We start from the raw sequence: 22245 nt of genomic DNA, 5'->3' as shown, positions 1-22245 counted from the left end.
ATTCTCCTTATGGAGAGGCTCAAGCTTCCCTCTGTCTAGAGCTCAGGAATCTCCTTCATCCTCTGCAGAGTCCTCAAAGACGACATGCTAATTGGTCTGAGTTAATTTTGGACAGTTGTTCATGTGTCCTGCAGCCTGCACTGACTGGGGTCCCCACACATCTGCCATGAGCACTGCCTAACCTCACCTGCCCCACTGTAGCCCAAATCACCACTCACCCTTTCTTGCTGTTGCAGAGGAATTTATCTATGTTCAGGAAGGGGTCTGCATTTGTTTGTCCAAGAAGCCAATATGGTTGGAAGCTGTGAGCCCTGCCAGCCAGAACTGTGCTGCTGAGGTGATCACAGGACATGCTAACCCTGCTAGGTGGCAACTCACTGGCTAAGCAACCAGTACGCCAGTACCCACTGGGGTCCAGGGACTGGACTGCACGCAGGACAGAAAACTGCTTATTGTTCACAACAGCCTACCAGAGGTGCAAGTTCTTTGGGATCTCCAAGCTTTTGTTCTCACGGGCCTTCGGAAACAGGTTTTTCCAATACACAAGAATGAGCTCCAGGTCCAGCACACCAAATATCTGTATCATCAGCAGGTCACTCATGGAAAGTCGTATCTGCAGCAGGAGGAGAGCTGCCATCTCACCTGTGACTGGAGATCTGGAGCAACACCCAGGAGTCCAAATTCAAAACCGGTGAGCCAGGACACCTCCTGTCACAGCACTTCTCAGGCTGCACAAAGTCTTGCTGCTCCAAGTGTGGAAAGTCAGGCCTGCAGCGCTGTGCATCCTGGTGGCTCTCTACAGGTCGGGCTGTCTCACACCCCTGCCTGCACTGGCTTTTGCTCAGCACACCAACAAATGCCCCTGTGCAGACATGCTTATCTACAGGCAAGATGGCGATGAAGAGCATCTTCACCTTTTCCTCTGTGATAAGTACCCCTTTTGGATTAGTTTCTGCATGCCAAGGTGGACCAGCAACATTGGTGTGATTCTGTTAGAATAATTACAGACTTTAGCTTCTACTGAAAAAGTATTCCAACATAAATAGGCCTGGAAAGCCCAGTGGTAGTAATAGGATAAGTAAAGGTATCTGTGCTTTGCAGTACTTGGAAAGCAACAGCTCTAGAAATCCAGAGAGCAATCACAGCTTACACTTTTCAGCTCAGCAGGTAACACTATCAATCCCATTTTCTTTTCTTCTTCCTTTTATGCCAGCCATGGCTCTTTAATTTCAAAACAGAAATTGTCTTTTCCTGCATAGGAAAGGGGTGGGGAATAGCTCCCAGAGAACGCTTTTTTCAGAAAACGTATGCATTCCTGCCAATTTGATTGCTTTTGCAAGTAATCTATCATCCACCTCTTAGGTCCAGCATGTCTTGGCTGCTGCCCTTTGCCAGTCATTTCCCTGCACACAGCAGTGCAGTCAGAGCACAAGCATATGCACACAGTAGCTATGCCATATGGCCCTGGTGGGCTATGCTAGGCATTCCACTTGCCCTGGTGCACAGATTTGCCACAGCCATGTTAGAGGCTGGCATGCAGGCTCTGACCCCTCTCCAGGCAACATTTTTCACTAATTTGAGGCTCTCAGGTTTACATTTTTGAGTTTGCATTTTTTAGAAGAAATCCACCCACACACTTCCATCCTCAAAGTTTCAAAATGTAAGATGAGTACCTCCTCAAAAAGGCAACCCTGAAGGCAAACAGGAATGTCAGTGTTACCCACAGACACATATGAAACAGTCTCCTGACTTTTACAGATGTTTTATCATGGTTTGTGTTGAGCTGCTACTTCAAGACAAAATCAGAGGCCTCAGAACTTTGTCACCAGCCATCAGCCTCCTGGGTCAAGTGCCAAATAAGCACAGACCATTTTGTTTCTGGTCCAGCTTCTCTCAAACCTGCCACACCAAATGGTTTGTGAGCCTCAGAGCTTAAGCTGGGGTCCCCTCCAAGCCATGGACACTCTCCTAGGCACATCTGCAAGTGAGCAGGCCACACACCCCCAGATGCACCTCACCGTCCAAATTCCACTTCTGCTGTGTAATAAAACTATCAAGGAGAAATTATCAGTAATAAATTCCTTTGGATCCAAAGTCGACCAGAGAACATGATTATGCAGCAACCCAAAGCTTTAAATACCATCTGCACATGTCATCTCAAACAATACTACAAGCTCAGAGGCTACAGATTTATCATTATGAGAGTAATAAACGGTACAGATACAGTGGGTTTTGCCTCTTGGTTCACAGCTTGGTTCCACCTAACACAGCGCAAACAGAGGCAGTTGCCTCTTCCACAACTGTAGACTGAGAAGCAAAATCCTGCCTACAAGGATGTTGCCTTGGAGGTCAGGTTTGTCAGTTCAGAATCCCCTCATGGACAACCTCACCACTGGACCATGGTCTTGACCATGTCACTTGATAGCCAGTTGCTAAAAGACAGCGAAGGGAGCTACAGAAAGACACGTGTTCCCAGGCTGTCTTTTTATCCATTCAGTCCACAGACTAGTGCAACTACAGCCAGTGGCCACAACTGGCAAACAAAGTCTGCCTTGCTGAGTCCAGCAAGGTCGTCTCCCCACCAGCTGTGGTGCAAGCAGGAAAAGCATTTCCCATCTTTGAATCCAGGGGTTGCAGTATAATTTAAAGCTGTTTCTGCAAGAAGCACGCACTGCCCGCTGCCAGCAGCTCAGAAGGGGATCTTTGGGACCTCAGGCAGTCCAAGCACAAGCATGCATGCTGCAGTTGTGCCTCTTCCCACAAAAAGAGGGCCCCATATCTCAGAGTATGGCACCCTGAACCCTGCATGAGGTCCTCCCATTGCAGCCAGCATACAGAAACACAGGAGTTGTCTCCCACAGCCCTGCTGCAGGTGGTGGGTGCCCCAGCATCTACATTCAACAGCGGGAATCTTCATGGGTAAGACTACTGAGTATGCATTAATGGAGAGTCCAACATGGGGCACTGATACTGCAGTCGCTTCGCTAGGTTGTCAAACCACATGTTGGCTTGCATACTGCACCTCAGACAATTGAGCCACATCAGGGAAGCAGTTTAAGTTGGTGCCACAAGAAAATTGAGTTACCAGTTAAGTCTCACAAACAGGACCAGTCTAGCAAGCACTTTTGTAGGTATAATGCATTAAAAAAAAAAAAAAAAAACAAAAAAACACAACCTGGGAATAATTTGTAAACAAGAAAGGAGGTGGAGAGCCATTAGCTAAGTGATCTCACATTCCTCGATTTGCTTTATCAATCTCAGTATTCTGAAAAAAAGCTTAAGAGCAGTCCAGGCTTTCCAGTGAATCAACAAAACCACACAAAGGACTGTACCACTTCTCACAGCCTCCAGGCTGTGCATTAGCTTTTAGCCAAGGTATCTACCACATGAATAATGCAGCACATCTTCCAGAGCATCTGTACTCCAATCAATCCACAGTAGCAAATAAAAACCTTTCAGCACGCCTTTCTATCAGGCAGCAGGACCTTTTACAGCAGCTCAGAGGCATATCCTTGGAAAAACAACCCTATCTGCTACCAGAGCTGGAAGCCTTTTAAATTGGCCAGCTGGGAACCAGCCATTCTGCAATCAGCCTTGATTTTATCAATTGCCTTTCTTTGTCTTTTGTTGCTAAAGGATCCATACCCACTGTTACGGGCCTCAGATTAAGGGAGCTCAGACTAAGGTTTCAGTCCACTTTCAGAAACAAGAAATGTGCCAGCCCCCAAAAACAGCATCTCACAGCCTGCAGCCTGCCCAGGTGCCCTCTCCTCCCCAAGAGGGACAAGGTAGCCCCACCAGCCACACAGTACACATGCCACAGCCCTCCCCAGCTCTGTAAAGCAGCCTCATCGTCGAAGTACCCTTCCCCAGTGTGGGGGTATGAGCAAAGAGCCTTCACCAAACCGAGCTTCAGTCACATACTCAAACTTCTGTATTTTTGGAGGCAAAGGTGATGGAAGGTGGTGCTTTGTTCATGTCCATCACTAGTGCCAGTCTGAATATCAGTCCTCTGCAGAAGTACCAAGGTCCCTTCTCCTTGCCAGCCTGCCAGAAGCTGTGGGAACTGCTTGTCACCTCATTTTAGCAGCACAACCTGCAGGCTACTGGCTACCTGAGGGAGGACATGCTGCTGGTGTGGATGGCTTAGGATCTGCAGAGGTGATGTGGGACAAAATGACAACAGTGAGCAAGATCTCAAAGGAAACCATAGTCTAGAGATATGTTATCTTTCATCAGAAAATCCAGCTTTAAATAACACTCCAGAATATTTGCAGTTCTCCAGTGCGGCAAAGATATATAAATATAGTGCCCTGGAAAGCTGGTTGTGAAAAAACACTTCTGCCTGTAGTATAAACATTGCACAAATACAGAGGACATGAAGCAGGGGTGAAGGAGTCACTCAAAATGGAAATGAGTTGATTTCCTCATCCACAAAACAATGAGGCCCAAATCTTTCTCTGAGCAGGCACAGCAGCCCCTCTTGCCCCTTGTTTTCAGTGTGCACTGGCCAGGGCAGGACATGAGCTCTCACACGTGTCCCTGGGAGGAGGTATGTTAGACCTTCCCCCATGCTAACAGTAGGTCAAAGCTTACACAGAGGGTACCAGGTGGACACAGCCTGAGGAGGGGCAAGACAGTGGCTCCTCCACTGACAAAGGCATCATCTGCTTGGACCACAAGCAGAAGGAAGTTTCATGACTCTTGCCTCCCCCGAATACCTGCTTGAGCTGGGGAAGGCAAACACTGCATAGAGACCTGCCTTCTACTGAATAGCAAGCCCTGCACCCCATAAACATAATCACCAGCTGGTACCATATCAACTCAGAGCATCTTTCTAGTGGGGGACCCCAAAGTAACCCACGAAGGACCTACCAAAGCCCCAAACTTGGCAAAACACACATTGTGTAAATTTTGTTCGTGTTAGAAGATACACCAAGTGTTGTGAACCTCAAAGTAAATTTAAGCACCTATGTCCAGGGGCAGGCTAGGGCTGCCACAAGTGAAACAAGCCCATTCTCCACAAGGCGAGGCTGAGACAGCAAAAATCCAGTGGCCATCCTAGATGAGCTTTCTGACTGCATTCATATTCAAAGTTGAAATCACAAGGTGCTTCCCAAGGCAGGCAGCAACACCCAACGGGGTCCAGAATAAAGAATCCCTGATGGTGACACCTGCTCACAGTATTGCCACCTTTTGCCACATCCCCACCACCTGGTATTACTCCATGGCTGTGCTCTTCTGTCATGCTGGTACAGCAGGGAGATAGACAAGGGAGCATTTGTGCCTCACAAAAATAGCTCAGCCAGGTTATTTTTAACTGGGTCATCCCAGAACAGACAGCGGCAATGGCCAAGAGGAGGGAAGAAAGCAAAGAGGAAAACTGGCAGAGACCACAGCCTCAGGCAGCTCCAAAGAGGTTCAGACTCTCCTATCACCTGACCTGATGAGGAGCCCAAGACCGTATTTTGGGTAGGATCCCCCAGAACATTGTAAAGTGAAGCCACATCATGAAGTACTGGCTGAATTGTCACCTGTTCTTTATTTTATCACTGGAGTCAGTTCCAAGCCTGACACTGAATGTGTACTTGAGCCTCCCTTGGGATAAGTGGGACAAGCAAAAATAAATTACAACAATAAAGTATACAGGATCAGAGGAAAAAAATTAGGCTAGAAGGCACCTCTGGAGGTCCCAAGTCCTATCCTCAGCCCAAGCAAAGCTCACTACAAAGGCAGGTCATGTTGCTCGGACGGTCCAGCTGAGTTTGGAAGACCAATGAGGATGGAGATCCCACAGCCTCCTTGGAAAATCCCTTCCTGCCCACCAGGACTGTTGTGGCCTTTACTGCTCTCTTGCCAGTCAGACCTAGCCTGCACCACTGCAGGGAGCTGCTGCAAATCAGGGGCAGAAGTCAACATTTATCTTTACTGAAATTCATGAGGGGCTGGTTTTCCCCTCATGAGAGGCATAAACCAGCTGGGAGCCTCCAGGTTGCTTAGGAAGCCCAGGGGCTGGGAAGTGCCCATGGAGGGTCTGTTGGAGACCTTGGACTTCCCTGCAGTGGCCAGACAAGCATTGTTCTTCCCATGAGCAACCGAAGTGATTCACCCTGGAGCAAGGGAGCCTGAGGCTCCTATGGCACCATCACTGTCACTCTGCAGCCAAGGGCACCCAGAGCTCCACTTCCTGAAGGTTCACACCTCTCACTCGGACACAGGGAGTGAAACGCTGCACGTGAATTCCCCCAGGCCGCAGAAGTTGATTTGTGAATATTTTTAAGCCAACTGTCAGCTAGAAATCAAGGTGAAGATCATAGCCCACTCTCCAATGAGTGTGAAGAAACTTGTGTCCCAGGAGGGAGAGGGGAATCCTCCAGGGATGATCCCACATTCGGTGGCAATACCATTTTCTGGCAGTTCAACCTCTGCCTTCACCATGTGTCCCATGTCTGCTTCATGTGGTGCCCCTATTCTGCAAGCTCTGACAGAAAGGAAGATGATGCATTGTGGACACAAATGGCTTCAGTCGACCTTTGGACCTTTAAGAAATACAGTAGTGGGTCGGGGGAGTGTGAAAGGCTGGCAAAACCCAAAATGACACCAAAACTCAACTCAGTTTCGTTAGGCTTATCAGAGCTCTCAAGAAGGGCAGGAGGCAGTATGACTGAAGCAGAGGATGGGGCCACCCAAGCCTCTTTGGAGAGCGAGCCCCTCCTTCCCCTGGTTCACCTCCAGCTTTCCAAGATAGCCTGTGTACTCTGGCAGAAAGATAAAACCAACTTGCCTGCATTCTCTGGAGACAATACCCTCCTTCATTCTACTGGTTACCTGGGCAGCAAAGAAAATATTATTGCTTATCAACTTCCTTGTGAGGACTAATGTGCTTCTGAATCCAATGAGAGGGCAAATTCCACCTTACAGAGCTTTTCTACCCTGGCAAGATCCTGCTCTTTTATGAAAGAAAAGCAAATACAACAATCCCAGTTCAAAGAACAATAAAAACTGGAAGCCTCCTCTGCCCCCTCCCCCCCCCCCCCGCCACCCACGCCCTGCAAAAACTCATTATAAAAAGGAAGTGGTGAAATTCACAAACTTTAAGAGATGTTGCCACATTTCTTGTCAGAAAGGCAGCCTTGAAAAACTCACCATCTGACCCTTTGTGAGCTCAGCAGTTTCTCCCGAAGCCAGAACACCATGCTTTCGCTCTCCTATTTCACAGCAATAAGCTTCCTGCTATTCAAGACCAAGCTGGCTTCTGCATTCCAGAAACCAAGGTTCAGCTCCCTCTTGAAAAGATGCAGCTAGGTCTCAGTAGCCTGCCATGTTGTTTGGGAAGATAGGGATGCTTGGTCCCACTGCTCTTTATCGTGAGGTCTAAGCATGCCTGCAGACATCTAGCAAATGGAGTATTTCTGCTAAAGGCTACTGTGCAGAAGGCTTTCCTTGCAGCAAAGCTGAGCATCACCGGTTTGGGGGATTTGGCCACCTTCAGGGAATCCCAAGACCATGGTTAGTTGCCCACAGGAGTCCACAGGGGGTCCCCGGGGCTAGTCAGACTTCTTTGCAAACCTCTTCTGCCTAGCTGAGGAGTTGCGGCTGCCACCAGGACACAGATATGTTAGGAAAACTGAAGTGGCCAGCAGGATGGTGAGGCAGTGGAAATGCAGCAAGTGCAGATGTTTCTACAGAGTGCTGTTAAGGTCTGGAGGCTACACGCTTCACCTGAATATCTGAAGATACAGCCCTTACATCTAATGTGATCTAATGTAACCACATTCCCCCATGACTGAAGGTTTGTGCACTAATGAGCCCATGGGCTAGAATGCTTGCAGGACGTGATGAGATTCTGGCCAGCAAGACCAAGCCTGGCCTTAGGATCTCATCCTCAAATCTACCTGGGAAAACTGAGAGTCCAATCAACCAGGTGAAAATGAAAAGTGCTACAGAGCTGGGGCACTAACCAGGCTCAGACTGTCTGGGCAGGAAAGCACAAGCACAGATGCAAGGACACAGTCTAGGGGACCTTGCCTCTGGTGGTCTCCAGTCCAGCCTCACAGTGAACCGGCCCATAGCTCTAATCAGGGCAGATTCAAAACCCCCAAGGATGAAGAACTCCACCTGCCTGGCCCCAGGGCTGCACCACTGTTGTGGTTTAACCCCAGTCAGCAACTAAGCACCATGCAGCTGCTCACTCACTCCCCCCACCACCCAGTGGGATGGGGGAGACAATCGAGAAAAGAAGTAGAATTCATGGGCTGAGAGAAGAACAGTTTAATAGAACAGAAAAGAAGAAACTAATAAAGATAATAATAACACTAATAAAATGACAATAGTAATAATAAAAGGATTGGAATGTACAAATGATGCACAATGCAATTGCTCACCACCCACCATCGACGCCCAGTTAGTCCCCAAGCGGCAATGCCCCCACCTCCACTCCCCCTAGTTTATATACTAGACATGACATTACATGGTATGGAATACCCATTTGGCTGGTTTGGGCCAGCTGCCCTGGCCATGTCTCCTCCCTACTTCTTGTGCCCCCTCCAGCCTTCTTGCTGGCTGGGCATCAGAAGCTGAAAAATCCTTCACTTAGTATAAATATTACTTAGCAACAACTGAAAACATCAGTGTTATCAACATTATTCTCATACTGAACCCAAAACACAGCATTGTACCAGCTACTAGGAAGACAATTAACTCCACCCCAGCTGAAACCAGAACAACCACCCTCCTGGGGATGCAGCTTTCTCTAACATCTGACCTACTTCCATTCAGCTGCAGCTTGCGTCCTTTTCTCTTTGTTATACACTACCTGTCACTGCCAAGAAGAGTCTGGCTCTGTAACTGCCCTTCCAGGAGTTGTATCCCACTGTTAGTAAATCTGTTTGGCAGCAAAAGACAGAGGTGCCTACTGCCATGGACTAGAGAAGAACCAGCTGTGCATTTCCCAGTAGTGAGCCAGGAACAAAGGGAAACAGTCCGTGTCCTTCTGCGAGCAATGACAGCAGAACCTTGTTCTTTGAAAGGTGGTGGGCAGCAGAGGTCTTCTCTGAAGCCCATAGCTGCAGAGTTCTTCCACCTCCCTTGCAGCATCATCTGCATGCAAAAAACACTTAGGGGCACACAGAAAAGAGAAGTGCGGGAAGCTCTCCTACACCCACGCAGCACCTGTGGAATTGCTTTATGATGCCAGTTAAGGCTTTTCCCTTCAACTGGCTGATTAAATCACAGCTGACACCTTTCTGTTCTCCAGAAAGCTACTAATGCACTTTTGAGCTCTCTAACAGCAGGTCCCATTTATCTGATGCATGATAAACCAGCAAGAGAGTGTGCCAAAGGCAGGTGTTACAGACAAAACAGCCAATGGTTTCTTCTGCTGCATCACAAGTTTTAAAATCGATTCACCATTTAGAGCACAGATAGCGAGTTCAGTTTTGCTCTTTTTGGTTCTTAGTCTGGCTTTGATTGATGCTAACTAAGTGGGAGGACTACCCATGCTTTTCCTGCCAGGGAAATAAGACTCTGTGCCCATTCATTCACCCACTGGGCTTGGCAAATGCACAGTCTCTGGGAAACCAGTGGCATCACTCTGAACTGAATTCGTCGGTGAAAGGCAGAAGTAGTGTTTCATTCAGACTGGGAACATGCTTTTGAAGCAAATCTCCTTATTGCTGCTATTTACGGCACTCCAGTTTGCACTGCAAAGCCATCTTGGCACATGCAGGCAGGATGCCCTCCAGATGAAACTAAAATCATTCCAGGATCAGAACCCAGTGCACTTCATCTGCTAATGGGACCAGCTGGGTCAAGTTAAAATGTCCAGAATACATGTGGATATGCAGTCCTGGTACCACCTCTTTCACTCCACAGGTTTACTCCTCTTGCACTGTAGATATGGCTACAGTTAACACAGAGGTGAGGTCAGTCACCGCACAAACAGTTTTCCATAGACATCCCTCTCTGACCTTCAGCCTTGCTCGTCTTCAGATGATGATTTCCTTTACCTCCTCCCCTCTTATACTGGTTTGAGTGTTCCTCCATCTCTGATCATTTCATTCAGCATCACTGCTCTTCTCTGTGACCAGTCCCCTTCCTCACAGCTCCCATCTAACAACAATGAAGATCAGCCTCTCCTCCCTACATACTTCATTCCTGCCAGCCTCTTTGCATATCTCCTCCAGAACAAGTTTTGATCATCTTCGAGCTGTGTCCCTCTGCGTCATCCCTCTCTCCAACCCTTCCAGCTGGGGAGCATACCTGGCAGAACCTCCACATCCCAACTGAGATCCCAGCTACAGGCTCACTCACTCTCTCCCTCTACCACTGCTACTTTCCATGCCAGTCTATTTCTCCAGCATAGCTGATACCCACACTGACAAGCTAATCTTTTCTCTGCCTTTGAGTCAGCTCTGGGCATCTGTGCCTCAGGGACTTTTTGAGCCAAAGGCTTATCTGTCTGTTTAGCCTGTCCTAATGGATTTTCTGCCTGCAGATTCATCTAATGGCTTTTCTTGAACCACATCCCCAACATCCTGTGTCAATGAGTTCCACTGTTTATCTGTATCCTGTAGTTCCTGGGCAGTGATAAACAGAGGAACAATCACTCCCTATCTGAACTCTCCATCCCATCATCCTACCATATGTCAAAGGCTGTATGTCATATCCCTTTACAGGCATACCTTTTCCAAGCTAAACAGTTGCCCCTCTCTGCCTTCTCTTCTGCACCACCAGGTCCTCAGTGAGCTGCAGAAAGCTAGCATTGCATGAGGCATTCAAGACACAGCGGCGCTGTAGACGTATCCAGACAGTATTTGATCTTTTCCCAGTGCCAGTGGAAAGGAAAAAAGAAAAAAAAGACAAACATAGGGAAGGTACCACAGCCCTTGAAGTCTGGCTGTGAATTAAAGCAGCATTTGAACTCCTGACAATGCTGGAGTTCCCGCGATGCCAGGGAACTCCAGGCACAGGAAGGACAGCAGACAATGACACAGGCAGATATGGAAGTAAAGAAAGGGGAAGGTTTTTAGAAAAAGCTCAAAATAAAGATCTGAATTTCCTAGGGGAGACTTGCCTTTCTGCAGTAGTTCAAGAGACTTGCAGATTTCCAGACTTACAGACTAAGACACCATGCAATCATCTGCTTGTGGCCAGTGGCACCAGTGGCAGCAGAACCCCAAAACAGTGAAAGGTGTGTGAAGCCCTTCTAGTGACACATATGGTGTCTGTGCCGTTAATCTTCCAAGCCCCCACAACTGAGCTTGACTGCAAGACAGGCAGAAACAAGAGTATAAACACTACTATGGTTTTTTTTATATGTAAGACACAAGCTGTCATGAAGCCACAGAAAAGTTCATGTTGCAAGTCATGCTGTCAGGGAAGGAAGAATAGGTAAGACTCTGGAAAACTCTTCTGAAATACACAAAACCATACACAAGATAATGACTAGTTTCACTGGTTTCTCAAAACTGAAAAAAAGAGAAGGTAGAGAAATTGTCACTCCAGTTCCCTCTTTACACATCAAACAGATCTACTCTCAATTAAGCTTAAGAAGTCCTCTTCCACTAACAGCCCACAAAGGGCTGGGCACCAAAACCCTGCTCTCAACAATAAGAGATTCTGCAAGCTAACAGCAAGATGAGCTTTATTGAAATGTTTTTTGAAACCTCAAGGATGATCACAATAGACTCAAGGACATCATTTGATATTTTGCCTCCATCCAATGGATGGACCCATAAAGCAGATATGTGTCCTGCAGCAGAAAGTTAGGGATTCTCACCACTCATCCAAGTTCAACACTCAGCACAAGTGTTGGGAAAGAAGCATCAGAGATAGGGACCAAGGCAGACTTTCCAGGTAGACTTTAGCTATGGGTTTCCTTGGTTTAAACTCCTTGGAGCTTTGGTTCCTAATATCATTACCAGGTGTTGTGATTTAACCCCAGCTGGCAAATAAGCACCATGCAACTGCTCACTCACTCCCCTCCCTCTACCCAGTGGGATGGGGGAGAGAATTGAAACAAAAGTAAAATTAATAGGTTGAGATAGACAGTTAAATAGGACAGAAAGGAAGAAAATAATAATAATAATAATAATAATAATAATAATAATAATAATAATAATAATAATAATAATAATAAATTGGAATATACAAAACAAATGATGCACAATGCAATTGCTCACCACTCGCCGACTGATGCCCAGTCAGTTCCCAAGCAGAGATCTGCCGCCTCCCCAGCCAACTCCCCCAGTTTATATACCCCTTTGGCCAGTTTGGGTCAGCTGCCCTGGCTCTGTCTCCTCCCAGTTTCTTGTTTCCCTCCAGCCGTCTCTCTGGTTGGCCATGAGAAGCTGAAAAATCCTTCGCTTACTATAAACACTACTTAGCAACAACTGAAAACATCAGTGTGTTATCAACATTATTCGCATACTGAACCCAAAACACAGCACTACACCAGCTACTAGGAAGAAACTTAACTCGTTCGCAGCTGAAACCAGGACACCAGGTTTTCACTTCTACTATCATCACAGAATCACAGGCAAATTTGGGCTGGAAGGGGCCTCTGAGGCTCTGTAGCCCAAACTCCTGGTCAAAGCAGGGTCAGCCTCTAAGTAGGCCAGGTTTCTCAGGGCCTTGTCCACCTTTATTCTGAAAATCTCCAAAGGTGAAGGTGCTACAGCAAGCAAACCATCCTGCTAAGCCTCTGTCTGGCTAATAACTGTGACCTCTGTCAGTCAACACACACCAGCCTTAGAGGCAGATACCAGTCCTACACAGTGCTCTGCCTCCACAAGGATGAGTCACCTACCCCTCCCTCTCCAGATCTTCAGCCCCCACAGTCAGTGAAGTCCATCTCCACTTACAATCGATGTCCAAAGTGTCTCAGAGGACTCCTGCCTTCAAATTGTCATCCCTCCAGTGACCGTAAAACAAAACTCAGGAGAGAAAGTTAGCTGTTGTGTTGGGGAAGGAATACCACCTTGGGGCCCTAAAGGCAAAGCCCAATAGAACATGCTGAAAGCTTGGAGAGAGGAGTGTATGCTCTCCACCATGGTGAGATGGGATGCTTTGTGGGTGACAAGCCAGGGAAAGAAATCTCTGCAGGATGCCAGGTAGCTGCTGTTCAGCTAATGGCAGGCTGAGAGGTGTCACCTACTTCCAGAGAACACTGCTGTCTTCACTGAATGACATTATTTGCAAGATCATCCTTCAAGTTCTAGCAACGCATCATCCCGGGAAGCTCTTCCCGCAATTCCTCCTCTTTGCTGCTAAAAACACAACTGCCTTATTATTTTGCCAAATAACTTCTGCTTCCAGCTACTGGCTGTCATTCTGGTTTGTCAGCCAGATTGAAGAATCCATTATCTATAAAGATACAAGAGGCTTCTGATCTTTTCAGCTCCACAAGAACCAAGAGTTCACCAAAACACAATCCGGATGCCAATAAAGACAGAACTGTCAACTTTCCATTTGAGTTTTTACTCATAAAGTCTCAGTGACGGGTTGGGTTTTTCTGCTCCAAAACTTGGTTTGCCTGGCAGGGTGCATCACACCCATAGCTATTGCACAGTGCTCAATGTATGGCAGGGGTCAAGAGCCTCAAATAGATGCAAGGGGCTGTAAAGTCAATCCCTTCAATCTCTATTAAGCCTTTAAATGAGTGCCATGATTTTTAAAACTGTGGGACACTGAAATCCTATCGATTTCTATGGAAGCTGTCGGATGCCAGGCTATCATTAGCAAAATTGATCTTTCCAATTAAGACTTCAGGCATCAGTTACTGACATCAAGACCTTTGCAAATTCAAAGAGAAACATGAGCCACAGCCATGACCACAGGCAGGAGCGGTCAGAAGAGAGACTCTGATCCTCCCTGACTTTAAGGAAAAGAGCCTCTATACATAGGAGGAGCTGAATATTATGAGAGCAGGAACTTCGAGCAATGCTATTCTGATTTTGTTTTTGTTGCTCTGTGTGTGTATTTTGGTATTCAAATTAAATCAGAGAAAATGCCAGAGAAAAAATAACATGAACTAATTATATTTAAGTAGATGCTAGCACGACAATCTTTGACTTCTATTTGTCTACTGCAATTAAAGAGCTGTCTGGGTTCTCTGTTCCTATTACCATGCAATTTTGTTGCCAGCACAGGGTCCTTTTAGGGGCCAGATAGAATGGAAGAAAACAGAGGATGACAAGGAAGATTGGTCTTTCCTGGCATTGTTCACGTTACCAGTGTTCCCAAAAACATCAATGTGAGGTTCCTCAGAAAGGAGCACTGCAACTGTGCCAGCAGTTCAGGCAAAATGGTAGCTACACTTTTCTAAGGCAATATGGTTTATATTTTTCAAGATTTGTGTATTCTTGCTCAGGGCAAACACTGTGAAGCACTGGTTTAAGTAACTGGTTTTAAAGAACCTCACACACAACCGTGTGGAAGGTGGCTGAGAGCTGAATGGCACTGGCAGAGCCGAACTTTCCGCAGCCTGGAAAGCAAAACTCCACAGATACCTGATGGGAGGAGAGCTACTGTGCTACAGAGTGTGGTGAAAAGCTTATCGCTGGATTCAGCGCAGCTCACCGGTGTGACAATGACACTGGACGGCATTCAGGGGCAGCACCACTTCAAGGGTCCTTGTGGCAGATAGGCAAATGCGTTATGTGAAAATGCTCCCTGGCTAAACAAGACCCAGGCAAGGCTGGAGTATGACAGGCAGCTTCAGGAGACATCTGCTGCTCCCAGTCCCGCACTTGCACATGCTCTCGTTCGCCTGCTGCGTCAGTCCATACCCCAACCCAGGGAGAGGGCAATGTCTGAGAAAAAGGCACTTGTCTACTACTGAACCCTACCCATGCATCCTGCCTGTGGTTCCCAGAAAACCTGGGATAGGATCCAGAGTTTTCTGACTCTCCGAGGAGGACTTCAGCCCTCTGCACAGCCACCGTGCAAGGAGAGTTTAAATCATAGTATCTGTACAGCAAGGATTGCTTAGTTTCTGCTCTTGGGAGTAGGACCAGTACTTGCCTTGGATCCTCCTGCCGGCGCCTTTTTTCCGACTGTCCCTGCTCTACTCCACATACGAGCTGGAGCCATGAGGCTCATACTCGCTTTACGAGAGTAAGCCTGGCCTGGAGAGCCTTGCCCGGACACCTTTTCCTGGGAGGAACACTCCCCCAGCCTTGCGTCCTCTCCTGTTTAAGCACAGCTCCCAGACCCGCAGGAGGAAGAAAAAGACTGAGTTTGGCCTCTCCTGCTTTCCTGGAAGCTATCTAATCAGTTTCCATGGACTTTGTCTCAATCTCAGTCATAAAAATACTACAAATGATGGGAGTTTCTGCAGCTTTGTCTTCCTTATCATCTTCCTCTGTGACTTTGTCCCACAGAGGGAAAGAGGCAGTGCAAAGTCATTGGTGCAGAAGACCTCTCCGCAGGTAGGAATGTCCGTGTTTCCTGGCACAGAGATAAAGAGCACAGCGACTCACCAGACTGGAAACAAACCCTTGCACAAACCAGAGCCCAGAAGGATGCTTGGAAAAGAGACAGAGAGAGAGGCCAAACTTTGGGCACTGCTCTGGAAAATGTGAAACTGTGTGAAACAGAGCAGGGAGCAGGTCAACTGGGGAAGAGAGAACAGGGCTTAGAGCTGCACACTATCATGGGTCCTACCATGGGCAGCAGCATGTCTCCAAGCTTTAAAAGGGCTTTGCTTGGCAGAGGGTCAGAAAGTCCTATTTGTGAATTTCAAAGTACTTTGGAAATAGTAAGCATCAGCATTACCCTAATAGAGCCCTGCAGGGTGTATTTTCAAAATGGAGAATTGCTGGCAAGCCTGTCATACCGCAGAGGGGAAATCCCTGGAAATACTAGGCCAGCCTGGCTTCTACTCGCAAGCCAGTATAACCCTGTGAGTGTCAAAACCCTCAGCCCAAATAGCCTCCTGGATGATCTAAAGGTCTTTCCTGTTTCTCCTGCGGAGAGGCTGAAGGCGCGTCAGCATAATTGCTATGTGCTGCAGGCTGCTTGCCTCAATCAGCTCTCTGCAGCCAGAGCAGCTTAATGTGCACTTAAGGGAGGCCAGGTAATGACTACATGTGAAACACCTCACCGCATTATTGCTCCAGTGTTGTCCTGGTTTCAGCTGGGATAGAGTTAATTTTCTTCTCAGTAGCTGGTACAGTGTGGTTTGGATTTAGTGTGAGAATATTGTTGACAACACACGTTTTAGCTATTGCTAAGTAGCACTGTTCCTAACTTAAGGGGTTTTCAGTTTCCCATGCTAGATCCGTGGAGGCCAGCTCCTTGGTTCAGGGGAAACTGATGTTTTTTCTAAAGACTATCAAGCCGTCTCTTGTGACCTAGCCCAAGTGGTTTGCACATTCACTCCCAGACTGACCCATATTCCTTGGGTCAAATACCTTCAATATTGGAAACTGCTACAGAAAAGACCTCCTCCCTCCCATTAGGAATGGCAGCCAGAGACAGGGATATCAACGTAGAAACCTGGCACAGAAGAAGCATAACTGTGAGGCAGAGAGAGATGGCCACACACTCACCCTGCCCAAGTGTGAGGCAATCAGAAGACCCGGGTGTCCCAGCAGTCAGCATCTTCGTAACACTTGGCTCTGCCTGCAGCCAGGCTGCAGCTGGTTTCACACTGAGATGAAAGCTCCTCTATGGAGCAAACTCACCTCTGGAAGGCACAGTGCTGACAGGGTCAGGCCAACTCATAGATGGCTCGCCTCAAAGCTAAAGAGGAGAGGTAGCAAACAAAGAGGGGAAGAAGAGGCAACTCCACTGTGTTTTGGATTTAGTGTGAGGATAATGTTAACACACTGATGTTTTAGTTGTTGCTACATAGCACTGATCCCAAGTCAAGGGCTGTTCAGTTTCCCATGCTCTGCCAGAAAGCAGGTGGGCAAGAAGCTAGGAGGGAGCATAGCCAGGACAGCTGACCCGAACTAGCCAAGGGGATATTCCATATCACAGAATGTCATGCTCAGTATAAACTGGGGGGAGCTGGCCAGGAAGGGTGGATCGCTGCTCAGGCAGCAGTCAGTGGGTGGTGAGCAATTGCACTTCTCTTTTCTTGTTTTGTTTTGGTCTGGGGGGGAGTGGGTGTTATATTCCTTTTCATTATTATTATTAACATTATTATTATTGTTGCTACTATTTTTTATTGTTGTTGTTAATATTATATTTTATTTTACCTTAGTTATTAAACTGTTCCTATCTCAACCCACAAGTTTTACTATTTTTTTCGATTCTCCTCCCCATCCCACTGGGCAGGGGGGAAGTGCGAAAGTGGCTGCATGGTGCTTTGTTGCTGCCTGGGGTTAAACCACGACAGGTGTCTTCTTGCCAGGGAGCAAGAGATCAGACTGTCTGTGGCCCTGTTGTGCACCAAGAGGCAGCCAGCCCCAGCTGTTTCAAAGAGCAGCTGCTGTCCAGCCTCAGCAGGGATGAGTCCACAGGTCCCCTTGGGTTTGAGCAGGAGGTTTAGCAGCAAGTTCCTCAGCAGCCACCCAGACATCAGCCCATTGGCCAACTGTAATACTGGCTATCATTTTATTGCCAAAAAAGACTGCTGCTGTTTATAACTGGCAGATAGGAATACTCGGATAAGGTGGTGGGTTTGGTTTGGGTTTTTTTTGTTGAAGCAAACACTTCAATCAAACTTTCTTGGCAATGGTTTATTTATGAGAGTGGAGGACAGGGTCTGGCCATTAAGGATCAGGACTCTGTTGAGGTCCCCTTGGACCAACCAAGAGCAGATGGTAGGAAACTGATCTGTGACAGTCTCCCTCCACCCTGTTTCTTCAAAGAAGGTCTCCGTCATACCCTGTCACAACCCACCCTCCAACAGTTTGCCCATCAAAATCCCTGCTGTGGAAATCAGGACCCACCAGGGTGGGATGAAGACTTCATGTGCAGCTGCTGTGGGCCAAGGAATACAAAAACATCAGAGGCAGTGCACTGACTACAACAAATGAGGAGTCTACAAGGTCATGCACAAAATCTACCTTAGCTTGTCCCTGAGGCAGCTGTCTCTCATTCCAAAACATCACCTTAGCTTCTGGGGATTTGCCAAAGCCTTCAGTTCTCTCCCCAAGTCTCTCACACTGAAGTGCCTGTGTGCCTGGGCACTTGCAGCTCACAGCACAGGGACCTGCTCCATACTTGAGCATACAGCCCCAAAACACAGTCCACACAGCACTCGGGCATCTGGCAGTCCAGATGGCCCACAGGCAAGGGAGAACTGCCCTTGCACAGGCACCACAAACCAGTTCCAGAGACCAGCAGTGGGCCCAATGCCAACCCACCTAGAAAGAGACTCACAGAAACCTGCTACAGAGTCAGACGACCCAAAATCCACCCATTTTCCAGCTACTAACAAATGTAGACACAGCAACGTTCAAAATATTATCCAATACTGACATCTTCTGAGCAAGAAATCTGCTCAGAAGGGACAAAAAAACATACTTGAGAGGCAGAAATTACCGGGGGGGGGGGGGGGGGGGGAGCAAGAAGCCCACCACATCTGGAGATACCCTGACCTGCCATCAGGAAACCCACCTGCTGCACAGACGTAGCCAGCAACCGGTCTGATCAATGGGACAGAGGTGAGCAATGCTGCTGGCGAGGCTGATGCAGCTGGCACACAGAAGGCAGCAGTCTCCCTCTCGCCCCAGACTTGCAAAACTGGCACACTCATGCAGAGCTGCTTGCTTTGGCTCTGAGGAAGAGAGGTCAGTAGCAGTGCGGGGCAGAGCTGGGATGCAGGCAGCAGAATTGTCTAGCTCTTTTTCCAAACATCTCCAGTGCCTGAGCCTTGCATTTCTCAGGTCTACGGCAGTTCTACAAAGATGACAAGGTTGGATTTGTTGCTATGGCCTAATGGACTGAATGAATTTGAAATACCTCTCATTGATGGAGCCATAGCTTGTCTGCAATAATGCTAATTCACCAAACAACATCAGCACAGATGAAAACACCTCCTTTTTGCCTTGTCTCTAAGAAGCAACCAGCTACCCCCTCTCCTGCCTCCCAAAGCTTTGCTTTCGTTTCCTGAAACAGTCACACCAAAACATGAACTCCCTGCGGGTCGCCACCAGTCACTCTCTAACTCTGATCAAACCAGGAGAGATCAGAGTTCTCCAAAGAGGGCAGCCAGTGGGAGAACAAAGGGAACAGCAGGGCTACACAGGCTGCTCCTTTGTTAACCCACCAGGGAGCCTGCATTGGGAAGCTTAGAAGGCAACCAACACCCAACCTCCCCCCAAGTATTCTCTCAATCCTCTGCAGAAATCACTTCCCTTGAGCACCCAAGAGGCCAGAAGAGGTTAAGCCTGCCCAGGCAAATTCCCTTTACAGGGTCTACAGCAAACACAGTGCCTTCTTAGGAGGTGTAAGTAAACGGGGCGGGTGGGATCAGGAACAGCCAGGATGCTGCAGGGCTGGTTTTCCACACTCCACAACAAGACAAGGAGAGCACCACTCCCTTCAGGGTGAACAATGGATGTTCAGCAAGACACTGCACATAGTTGGCCTCCTGAGGCCACTGGGGGCTTGTTTGCAAAGTGCTGTCATCATTCACAACGGCCTGCCTTCGCCCCTTACAGAGCTGCAGCATCAAAACCAGACCCACGGGAAGAAGCAGTCCTCCAAGGCTGTGCTGCCTGAAAGTAAGACCCCTTCAAGGGCTTGCCCTGAAGGGGGAACTGGCTCCAGGAGACCCCGCTGCTGCCAGAGAGGATGGCCCAGATGTCATTTATGTGTCTGTCATGGTGCTCTGCACAAGATGTGACCTGCCCCGACATCAAGCACCCAAAATCCCCACGACGCCAGCGCAAAAGGGCCAAATTCAACCCCTCACACGCACACACACACAGACCCATAGAAGGGGCTTCTCCCTGTATCATAAGCGAAGTCATACGGATGCCAAACCGTGCCACCCGTTGCACCGGCAAGCGGGGCCGGCAGGGAGAGGCTCAGCCTTCCCGGGCAGGCGGCACGACCATGATGCCGACTCCCACCTGCCTCAAGCCGGCGAGAAGCTCCGTTGCTCCGTGCACCGGCCGCGCACCTCGGAGCGGAGCCCGGCCCGCTGCGGACCCCCCCGCCCGGGCCGGCGGGCTCCTACCGAAGACCAGCTCTCGGTCCGTCACGCTCCGCACACAAAATGCCCCCTGCGGTTACCTGCAGGAACAGCCCAAGGGCAGGGTGCCAGAACCCTGCCCGCGGAGGGCGCGATCAGCACCGGCTGCCCCCACTGCGGCCAGCGGGGAAGCGCCGCTCCCGCTCCCGCCGCACACACCGGGGGATGCCCGAGGTCCGCGGCATCCTCCGGCCGCCTGTGCCCCCCCGCCCCCGGCTGCGGACGGCGGCGGCGGCTCCGGCTCCGCACAAAGCGGGGTGGGGCCGGCGGGGGCTGCGGCACCCCAGGCCCGCGGGTAGGGCAGGCGCCCCCCGCTCCCCGGCACCGCCGGGCTCCGCAGGCCCCGGGCTGTGGCAGGTGCCCCTGCCGGCCCTGCCCACGCGTGTCCCGGCCCTACGACCCCCCACCACCACCTTCAGTCTCATACCTTGCCGCTGGCGGCGGGGGTCTGGCAGCGCGCAGGGCGTGCGCATGGGAGGCGAGCCGAGCCGAGCCGAGCCGAGCCGAGCCGGTCCGTGGCGAGGCGAGACGAGGCGAGGCGAGGCGAGCCGTGCCAGCCCAGCCCGGCCCGGCCCGGCCCGCCCCGCCCCGCCCGCGGTCCCCGCCCCGGCCCGCCCCGCCCCCCGCGCCGCGCCCCGCAGCCGGGAGGTGCCGGCGGGCCTCGGGTGTGCCCGCCGCCCCCCGATGCGGGAGCCTGAACCCGCAGAGCTCCGGAGCGCCTTGCCGGGGAGGTCCGGTCCGGTCCGGCAGCACGGCTGTGCCCAACCCCTGGGCGCGATCTGCCGTGGAGATCGTGGGGTCTGCTCTGCTGCTGTCGTGGGGAGAGCCCCTGCGTAACCACAGCAGAGGGCTCAGGCACCTCTCCTTTCCCTGGGCCCGGGGAGCCAGCCTGCCTAGGCCGGTGTGCCCAGTTCCCCTGCAGGTAGGTCCCGCAGTGGAGGCACACTGTGAAGGCTGGGCACATTTTCCTCGGAGATCATCCTGACAGCATCAGGACTTTGCTGTCATGTGCGCAGCGGGTACCCACAAGCCTTACCCACGGGGTCACAGAGCCGCTGTGGACGTGGCGGCACGTTCCCATATCCTCAGTGCAAGCACCGGGTACTGGGCACTGCACCCTGAATGCTGCACGCACCCTTGCAACACATGTTAGTGTGCCAGCCTTAGCCGGTAGCCTCTGGCTGGCTCCACAGTCCCTGGCAGATGGAGAGACACTGGCCCATGTGAGCTCAAAGCTGCAGGGCCTTCTCTGACAGCAAATGGCTCTAGAAATATTCTCATGCCTGCAGAGCTCACACTCAGACCGTGGGGTTAGCTGGTACCTTGGCAGCACTAGAAGCCCACCTGGTACCCTGGATAAGGATCTTGGCAAGTTGACAGCAATGCCCAGGATCAAAGGGCAGCGGAGATTTCCTTGGCCAGGTCACGCACGCAGCTAACACCACTCTGGTCCTGTCTGAACAGAGCCTGAGACACCTGGCTCATCTCTGTGATCTAGTCCCACCAGTCTGTGGGTAGCAGTGGCAGCTCTGGGCTGAGCTAGCGGGTGTGACAAGACTGTGAGAGATTGAGTGTCCTCCACAGATGAGATGCTGCAGTTTGGGTGTCTCTGCTTTGATTCTGTGTTGGTGAGACAGGAGTCTGCCAGTCCTTCAGGGCAGCTGAATGCCTTTTGGGGAAGGAAAAGCAGGCCTTTGACAAGAGCAGTCCCACCAAATCCTTTGAGGGACTTGGGCAGAATTTCAGAAGCAACCAGCAGCCCCCAAGAGTGATCTCTGTGCCTTGCTGCCAGGTGCCAGGTCGGGACAACCCAGGAGACTGAGGCAGTCGAGCTGAGTGACAGCTGTTGAGAAGCACTGTCCATGGATGGACCACAGGAAGCAATCCAGCTGTGGACACAAATCATGGCTGCCTGTGCAGCAGCTGTCCTGGACCTGCCCTGCCTACAGTAATTGAGATGGCTTCTAGAACCCCTCAGGACCCTTGCAGCATGTGCTTACATCTTCACCACAAGAGAGGTGAGGTACAGATGCACAGATGATTTCCAGTGCTTCCTTTCACACATGCTGTGCTACAGCCCTGATTGAGCT

General features: G+C 49.8%; 1 protein-coding gene across 1 annotated transcript in view; it reads right to left on the bottom strand.

The window, feature by feature from the left end:
* CORO2A (coronin 2A) overlaps nucleotides 1–20659 on the bottom strand; it is a 58340-nt gene extending 37681 nt beyond the window's left edge. The window contains exon 1 of the mRNA XM_075020402.1: nucleotides 20583–20659. The gene's annotated coding sequence lies outside the window, so the exon portion shown is untranslated. The remainder of the gene's footprint in view (nucleotides 1–20582) is intronic.
* Between the last annotated feature and the right edge of the window lie 1586 nt (nucleotides 20660–22245).

Source organism: Buteo buteo, chromosome Z, assembly GCF_964188355.1.
Source record: "Buteo buteo chromosome Z, bButBut1.hap1.1, whole genome shotgun sequence".
Classification (NCBI taxonomy): Eukaryota; Metazoa; Chordata; class Aves; order Accipitriformes; family Accipitridae; genus Buteo; species Buteo buteo.
Note: the sequence above shows the minus strand (reverse complement) of the source record. Positions and strands in the feature narration are given on the sequence as shown.